This window comes from Tupaia chinensis, unplaced genomic scaffold (genome assembly GCF_000334495.1).
Source record: "Tupaia chinensis unplaced genomic scaffold, TupChi_1.0 Scaffold000074_1, whole genome shotgun sequence".
Taxonomy (NCBI): Eukaryota; Metazoa; Chordata; class Mammalia; order Scandentia; family Tupaiidae; genus Tupaia; species Tupaia belangeri.
Window position 1 is genome coordinate 272,073 of NW_006159534.1, and position 9,228 is coordinate 281,300.

The 9,228-nt window shown below is 43.2% G+C and overlaps 1 pseudogene; it reads left to right on the forward strand.

Moving 5' to 3' along the window:
* The first annotated feature begins 5,386 nt into the window (after nucleotides 1-5,386).
* Nucleotides 5,387-8,514, forward strand: LOC106733744 (tigger transposable element-derived protein 1-like; annotated as a pseudogene).
* Nucleotides 8,515-9,228: the final 714 nt, after the last annotated feature.

The window sequence follows — 9,228 nt, forward strand, 5'->3', positions numbered from 1 at the left end:
TCTTGGGCACGCACGCATACGAGCTCGGCGTGAGTTTTAAGCCACCGGGTCCGGGACGGGATTCGCGGTCGAGCACGTGGGAGTCCAGCAACATAGCCAACGCTAACTGCTGGTTCCCCTGAGTGGTCTTTTTGAGAAGCACATTTCCAAATCACCTAGAATACATTGAACAGCTGTACGCAGGAATTTGTTTTGTGTCTCACTGGTAGAGTGCAACTATTTAAAGGACACGTTTAAAAAGCAGTGCAGGGCTGAGGCTGAACAGTAGCACAGTGGTGATGCAACCTTCTGCAGTGCTGGACCCACATGGGGAGGTCCAAAGTTCCCTTCCCAAGGCCTCCTTATAATGAGAGAGCAGCTGCTCTGTCACTGTCACTTTCATGAGACAAGGGAGTAGGGTACACACTAGCTGCCCACATGCCTGTGATCTGGGCTGGCTAAGGCTGGGGTGCATCAGAGGGTGAAATTCCTGTTGGGGGTACCTGTCTGTCTGTCTCTCTCTCTCTAAAGAAATAAGAAAATAATTTTAAAGTACAGGGCAGATGGGGACCAGCAGTTGGTGTAATGGCTATATTACTGGACTCCCATGTAGTGGACCATGGTTCAAGTCCCAGGCCTGGTGGCAGGCGCATGTGCATACATGCCCAAGATCCCGAGAGGAGAATGGAGGAGAAGGGATTGCAACATGACCATCCCCCCTGGGGGTGATTTTTCACTGTCTGTCTCTCAGTCTCTCTCTTTCTGGCAAGTGCACGCGCCCTATAGCAGAAACCTCTCCAAAAAAAAGTACAGGGCAGAAGCAGATGATCCGATTTAATTCGGTTTAACCAGGAATATTCATTTGAATACTAATAACTTGACAGTAAATGGAAAAAGTACTCCATGATGGCCCTTCTGAATGAGACTCTGGAATCACCCTCAGAGCCCCCACTCCCTCGTCTCATGAAAGCGACACTGATAAAGCAGCTGCTCTCTCATCATAATTCAGCTATTTTATTTCTCTTTTAACCAGGGCAGATTGCTTTTGACCGGACTAGCATCTCTGGACATAATCTACATTGTACAACCTCCTTCAGTTAATGAGAAATTGTTCCCACTGTTCATTTTATGTTTGTGCAAAGCTAATTTATCTTGACCAATATTATTATGCTAATTACATAAGTGCAGTTGGCTCTTCCAGGCAATTTTCTATTATGAGAGCTCTTAAAAGTACAATGGAGAAGAAAGAATAAAATCGAGCAGACATGTAATTAGAGAGATTATGAAAATCCTTTCCCAGGTATAAAAATTTTGGCCTTTGTATTATTGTATTCTCTTCTGGGTGAGGGTGAATCTTCAGTTCCCTGGGGTAAAAGCTCAGATGCCCGCAGGAGCTAGGGAAAAAAATAAAAGTAGGATTCAAATGCCTGTGCATCTGACAAGTGAGACCTGGGGGTGGAGGGAGAGCTCGCTTGTCTGAAGGAGGCCACCCACCTCTCCTCAGGCCCTTCATATCATAAGGGAGTGAGGCCCAATGTGACCAGAGAAGCCAGAAATCTGGGCTAAGTATCCTAATTTTTAAGTAGCTTTGTTTGTTTATTTTTAAAGTATTGAGCAGGGCCAAATAATTTTATCCAAATAATTTTATCTTTAGCCTGCCTAAAGATCCTTCTTCATTCTCATAGCACTTCTAACACCAATTACGAGAGACTTTCCCAAACAAATCTCCAGTTGATGCCAGCTAGGCATCCATTAATAATTCAGTTCTCACATATCTACCTCAAGACCATGTCAGATCTCATAGGTTGAGGGCTCAGGCCCACAAGACTATGCCTACTTCAGATAGAAGTCAAAAGTTCCAGGTTGTGACCTGTACATCTGGTCAACTGGCTATATATACTGGGGTTCCCACAACACCCTCTTTGGGTTCATTAATTTGCTAGAGTGGCTCACAGAACTTGAAAACACTTTACTTATATCTACCAGTTTACTAATAAAGGATCTGATAAAGATACAGATGAATAGCCAGATAGAAGACATGCATAGGATTAGGTTATGTGGAGAAGAGGGAGCTTCTGTACCTTCCTGGGAGAACCACCCTCCAAGATGCCACATATTCAGCAATCAGGGGGCTCTCTGAAATCTATCCTTTTGGAGTTTTATGGAGGCTTCATTTCTAGACATGATTAATTACACCATTGGTCATGAATGGTCAACTCAACCTTCAGCCCCTCTCCTCTCCCAAGAAGTGTGGGAGAGGAGATGAAAATTCCAATCTCTAACCTGCCTCAGTAGACCAGCCACCATACTGGAGCTCAGGGGCTGCCAGCCACCATTTATCATATCAGCATCCAACTCTTTTACTACTCGTTTTGGTCAGGAAACTATGAAGAAGATCACATATGTATGTGGGGGCTTCAAAAGTTCATGGAAAAATGGAATTATAGTGCAAGTTTACCTGGGTGCAAAAAGTTTTGAAATCCATACATAATTTTTTCATATACTCATGCTTTCAAGAATCATTTTCCATGAGCTTTTTGAAGACCCCCCTAGTATTTTACAATATCCTATTGCCATTTTGTGACTTCCACTCTTCCATGCAAAGGTCCTTGTGTTACCAAGAGGCTTAAAAATTGTCTATAAATTAGTCAGAGAATCTACCAGGTGACAGGAAGAAGCAGAGGATCTTCCTTCTTGCCAACCTCTCCAGCACCGAAGGAACTTCCTGGTGATTCATCTGGAATCTTAAGGAGCTACCATGTCGTCTTGGCCCCACCAACCATTGCTTCCCAAATCCTGAAGCAGACCATCCTCCCTTGTTTCTAGTCTTGATCAGACAAGAATATGCCAGGAGACAAGGAAAGTAAGCAACCCACCACCACTCCAGCTGGCATTCCACCTGCATCACAAGAGCCACTGAGATGCCAACTCGTGAAGCATAAGAGACAAACAAACCTGACCCCACTTCCTCCTTTCTCTGAGCATGATATGGGGTGCAGAGCCACTGAAGATGAAGGATGTTTATGCCATGGGGTGGCTTCCTGCTGCAACTGGCAGCAAACAGGTGGCCTGGGCAGACAGCTGTCTTGGTATTGTCAAAAGACAAAATTACACAATTTAAAGCTCTTAATTGGCTTTACTTGTAATTTTATAACCAGGCAACACTTCATTTCATAACAGAATACGAGGGAACTTTAAAAACCTCCTGGAAAAACAGACAGTACTAGTTTACTTTGGTGCAAAAATGTTTTTAAATCCACACAGTTTTTTCATAACATGCATTTTCTATGAACTTTCTGGATACTCGTAGTAAATGTTCTACAGAACTGAGCCAAGGAGTTTGGTTTTGTAAACAGAGCAGTGGTGAAGAAAGTAGGAATAAAAAACAAGGAGTAGATTAGTCATTTCAAAGTAATACTTGAGGGACCAGCAGGTGGAGTAGTGGTTAAGGGCGCTGGACTCCTAGATGGCCAACCACAATTTGAGTCTCAGACCCGGCGGCTTGCGTGCTCTCTCTCTTTCTCTGTCTCTCTCTGTCCCTCTCTGGCCAAATTAAATAAAGTTAAATAAAATAATTTTTTTAAAAAAGGTTATACTTGAACGGTAGGGGTGGGGAGACAGAACAACAGGAAAAATAACACATTAGTTAACATCAGGTTGCTTCTTCTGTGCAAGGACTAAAAAATTCATTATCATGCTGAATGAAACTGGCCTGTTTGGGAAACTAAGCTGTTTTCTCTCTCCTCATAATGACTTAGCTTTGGGTTGGTGACACAGAGACATGAGTGACACCATTTTTATTTTGGTCTGGCTTGCTGAGGCCTAGAGCAAGAGCTTAGTACAAAATAATAGCTTCCTATAATTTTTATTGAACAGCACCAAGTATCACCAGAGTTTTGATGCCAATACTTATGTTTGAGGCCTAAGCATCCCTGGCCCAGGCTTGCCCTTTTAAAATGCTGGTTGCTGAACTTCCTTATAAACTCCAAGCTACTCTTGCCTCTCGGTCTGTTTTTGACCCTTGGACTCACAGTCCTATTGATATTGCGTAACCCCTGCCCTGCCAGGTTCCCAACGTAAACTCACTGTTTGTCTATCCCTTTACCCTGGCCCAGGCTTCTCACAGCCCAGGTCTCACCCAGACCCTCCACTACTCCCAGCTTCACCTCGGCTCACCCTACCCCATCTTCTCTGACCTTGGCCCAGCACTGAAAGCTGTGCTTCTGAGACTGTCCTCTCCTTCAAGGACATACGGGTCACAAAACACACAATGGAAATGGGAGGTGACTTTGAGAATGAAGACAGGAGAACTGTTGCTCAGTTGCACTAAGAACTGACAGAGAAGACAGGTCTAGATTGTAGCAGGAGAGAGACAAGCTATAAAACACTAGAATCTATTGTCTAGGGAGAGCCAGGAATATCAAGGTTTTTCAGAGCAGAAGATCAAGCCTAATTCCTGGAGTGGGGATCAGATGGGAGGGGAAAGCTCTGTTTGGGGGCCACAGGAGGGATGGAGTCCTCTGACCAGCTAGAAATAGAGGTACAAATTGAGCATTTTTTTTTTTAGAGGTTTTTGCTATAGCGCATGTGCACTTGCCAGAAAGACAGAGACAGAGAGAAAGCGAGAAAACACCCCCTAAGGAGGATGGCCACGCCATAATCCCTTTTCCTCCATTCTCCTCTTGGGATCTTGGGCACGCACACGCACATGCCTGGCATCAGTTTAAGCCACCAGGTCTGGGACTCGAACCACGATTGACTACATGGGAGTCCAGCAACGTAGTTATTACGCCATCTGCTCATCTCCAAATTGAGCATTCTTAATCCAAAAATGCAAAATTAATTCTCAAATATTTTTGAGCACTGGTGTGATGCCATTAATGAACAATTCCACAGCTGACCTGATGTGACTGGTCATAAAACAAAAATATTGCACAGGCACACTTATTTTCTTGACCCTCAGTTTACTGTGCTTTGCAGATAGTGTGTTTTTTACAAATTGAAGGTCTGTGGCAACTCTGTATTAAACAAGTCTATCTGCACCATTTTTTTAGATAGCATGTGCCCACTTCATGTCTCTGTTTTATATTTTAGTCATTCTTGCAACATTTCCAGCTTTTTCTTTTTTTAAGAGTTATTTTACTTTATTTACTTTAATTTGACCAGAGAGGGACAGAGTGAGAGTGAGTGAGAAAGAGAGAGAGGGAAAGTGAGAGAGCAAGCCACCAGGTCCAGGATTTGAACTGCAGTTGACCATGTGGGAGTCCAGCGCCCTTAACCACAACGTCACCTGCTGGCCCCCCAACTTTTTCATTATTATTATATCTGTTGTGGTGATCTGTTACCTGTGATATTTGATGTTACTGTTATCATTCTTCTGGGATGCGATGTATTGCACTCACAGAAGATGGTGACGTTAACCAATAAATGTGTGGGTTCTGACTGCTCCACTGACCAACCAATCCCTCGCCTCTTTCCCAACCTCGCCTCTTCCCCTCTCTTTGAGCCTCCTCACTCCCTAAGACACAAAAATACTGAAATTAGGCCAATTAATAACTCTACAGTGGCCACTATGTGTTCAAGAGAAAGAGTCACGTCTCTCACTAGGTAATAAAACTAAAAGTAATCAGACTTAGTGAGGAAGACATGTTAAAAGCTGAGATAGAGTTGGGGCCAGCAGGTGATATGGTGGTTAAGGTGCTGAGCTTCCACAAGGCTGACTGTGGTTTGAGACCCAGAGCTGGCAGCTTGAAGATCACACCAGGCATGTGTGCCCAAAACTCCAGGAGAAGAATGGCGGAGAAGGGATTGTGGCATGGCCATCTCCCCTGGGGGAGTAACTTCTCACTTTCTCTGTGTTTCTTTCTAGTGAACACACATGCCATATGGCAAAAACCTAAAAAAATCAAATAAAATAAAACAGGCAAAATTTCTTTAAAAAGCTGATACATGGTGAAAACTAAGATTCTTGAGCCAAAGAGTTAGCCAACTTGTGAATTCAAAAGATAATTTCATGAAGGAAATTTAAACTGCTACACCAGTGAACACACAAATGATAAGAAAGTAATACGATTTTTTTTTTTTGAGATTTTTGCTATAAGGCATGTGAGCTCGCTGGAGAGAGAGAGAGATAAAGAGAAAGTTAGAAATCACCCCTCCCCAGGGGGATGACCATGCCGTTATCACTTCTCCTCTATTCTCCTCTTGGCATTTTGGGCATACATACACTCACTCCTAGCATGAGTTTCAAGTCACCAGTTTTGGGACTTGAACCGTGGTGGGCCATGTGGGAATCCGGCACCTTAACCACTATGCTACCTGCTTGCCCCGTGAAACAATCTCATTGCTAACATGGAGAAAGTTTCAGTGATCTGGACAGAAGATTAAACCAGTTACAGCATTTGCATAAGCCAAAGTCTAGTCCAGAGCAAGGGCTTCTCTTCAACTCTATGTAGGCTGAGAGAAGCAAGGAAGTTGCAGGGGGAAAGTCTGAAGCTGGCAGAAGTTTATTCATGAGGTTCAAGGAAAGACGCCTTCTCCCTAATGTAGAGGCAGCAAGTGGGAATGTAGAAGCTGTAGCAAGTTACCCAGATCTAGCTAAGGTCATTGATGAAGGTGGTTACACCAAACCACAGGTTTTCAATGTAGATGAAACGGCCTTCTTTTGGAAGAAGTTTCCATCTGGGACTTTGAGAACTATGGAGCAGAAATCAATGCCTGGCTTCAATTCTTCATATGACAGGGTAACTCTCCTGTTAGGGGCAAATGCAGTTGGTGACTTTGTTTCTTATTTTTTATTTTTTTAGAGAGATTTTTGCTATAGGCCATGGAGAAACAGAGAGAAACCGAGAGGCAAAAAGCGAGAAATGACCTCCCAGGGGATGACCATGCCACAATCCCTCCTCCATTTTCCTATCAGGCTCTTGGGCACATATGCACATATGCCCAATGTGAGTTTTTTTTTTTTTTTTTTAGAGGTTTTTGCTATAGGGCACGTGCATTCGCTAGCCAGACAGAGAGACAGAAAGCGAGAAATCACCCCCCCAGGGGGGATGGTCACACCACAATCCCTTCTCCTCCATTCTCCTCTCAGGATCCTGGGCATGCACGCACACGCACCCGGTGTGAGTTTTAAGCCACCGGGTCCGGGATGGGAACCGCGGTCGACTATGTGAGAGTCCAGCGACATAGCCATTATGCTAACTGCTGGTCCCATCCCAATGTAAGTTTTAAGCCACTGGGTCTGGGACTTGAACCGTGGTTGACTATGTGGGAGTCCTACGATGTAACCATTATACCATCTCTTGGTTCCCTGACTTTAAATTGACCATTCTGAAAATTCTAGGGCCCTCAAGTATGCTAAGTCTTCTCTGCCTATACTCTCTAAGTGGAAAAACAAAGCTTGAAAGACAGCGCATCTGCTTATGGCATGGTTTACTGAATCCTTTAAACCTACTGTTAACACTTACCGCTCAGAGAAAAAAAGACCCTTTACAAATATTACTGCACAATGACAATGCACCTGGTCATCCTAGAGCGCTGATGAAGACATGAGTAAATAAATGTGGTTTTCAGGTCTGTTAACACTACATTCACTCTGCAGTCCATGGATCAAGGAATCATTTTGACTTTCAAGCTTTATTATTTAAGAAACATATTTTGTGGGGCCAGCAGGTGGCATGGTGGTTAAGGGTGCTAGGCTCCCACATGGCCGACTGTAGTTCGAGTCCCAGACTTGGCTTCTTGCTTTCTTATTCTCCCTCTCTCTCTCTCTCTCACTTTCTCTCTCCCTTTCTCTCAGGTCAAATTTAAATAAATAAAGTTAAATAAAATTATATAAAAAAACAAAATAAATTTTAAAAAAGACAAACACACACATTTTGTAAGGCTGCAGCTTCCATAGAGAGTGAGTCCTCTGACGAAACTGGGCAAAGTCAATTAAAGCCCTTCTAGAAAGAAGTCACCATTCCAGACACCAGTAGGAACATTCATGATCCACAGGAAGAGGTCAAAATAGCACCATTAATAGGAATTCAGAAAAAATTGATTCCAAGCCTCCTGGATGACTTTAAGGGTTTAGGACTTCGGTGAAGATATGGCAGATATGGTAGAAATAGCAAGAGGAATGAAATTTGAAATGGAGCCTGAACAGGTGACTGGATTGGTGTAATCTCAGGATAAGATTCCAACAGACGAGAAGTTACTTTATATGGATGAGCAAAGAAAGTGGTTTCTTGAGATAGCAACTACTCCTGGTGAAGATGCTGTGAACACTGTCGAAATGATAACAAAGGAATTAGGATCCTATTTCAAAAAAAATAAAAAAGAACCTCCGTTGAAAAGCAGTGGCAAGGTTTGAGAGGACTGACGGCAATTTTGAAAGAAGTTCTGCGGATAAAAATACTATCAAACAGCATCGCATGCTGCAGAGAAATCTTTTGTGAAAGGAAGCCGCAATCTATGCAGCAAACTTCATTGTTGTCTTATTTTAAGAAATTGCCACAGGCAGTCCCACCTTCAACAACCACCTCCTGATCAGCCGTCCTTGCAAGTCAAAACCCTCCACCCACAGAAAGATTATGACTTGCCGAAGGCCCATATGACTGTTATTTTGGGAATTGAAGCATTTTTTAGCAATAAAGGATTTTAAATGTACAGTCATTTTTAGACATAATGCTATTGTACACCTAATAAGCTATAGTACCCATAAACATACCTGCGCCGAGAAACCAAACAACATGTGACTTCATTTCAACATTCCCTTTATCGTGGTGGTCTGGAACTGTTACACTGGGAATCCCCTAGCTGCAACAGATCCTGGATTGGCAAACAACGTTATTCCATACCCCCTCCCTGTTCATTGCTCTCTAAAATCTATAAATTGCTCTTTCTTGTAATCAGGGAGAAGCTTTGAGAGTGCTCCTATCTCTTTGCTGGTTAGCTATGCAATAAAACTTTCTTGCTTTAAAACCTGATGCCATGGGGCTGGCAGGTGGTGTGCTGGTTAAGGGTGCTAGACTCCCACATGGCTGACTGCGGTTCAAGTCCTGGACCTAGCAGCTTGCTTGCCCACTTTCCCTATTTCTCTCTCCCTCTGTCCCTTTTTGGTGAAATTAAAATAACTAACTAAATAAATAAAGTTAAACAAAATAATTCTTTAAAAAATACCCAACAACCTGATGCCACGTTTATGGGTTTGTGTATGCACTGGGGAACAAACCCACTAGTTTGATAACAAACCAGCCCACA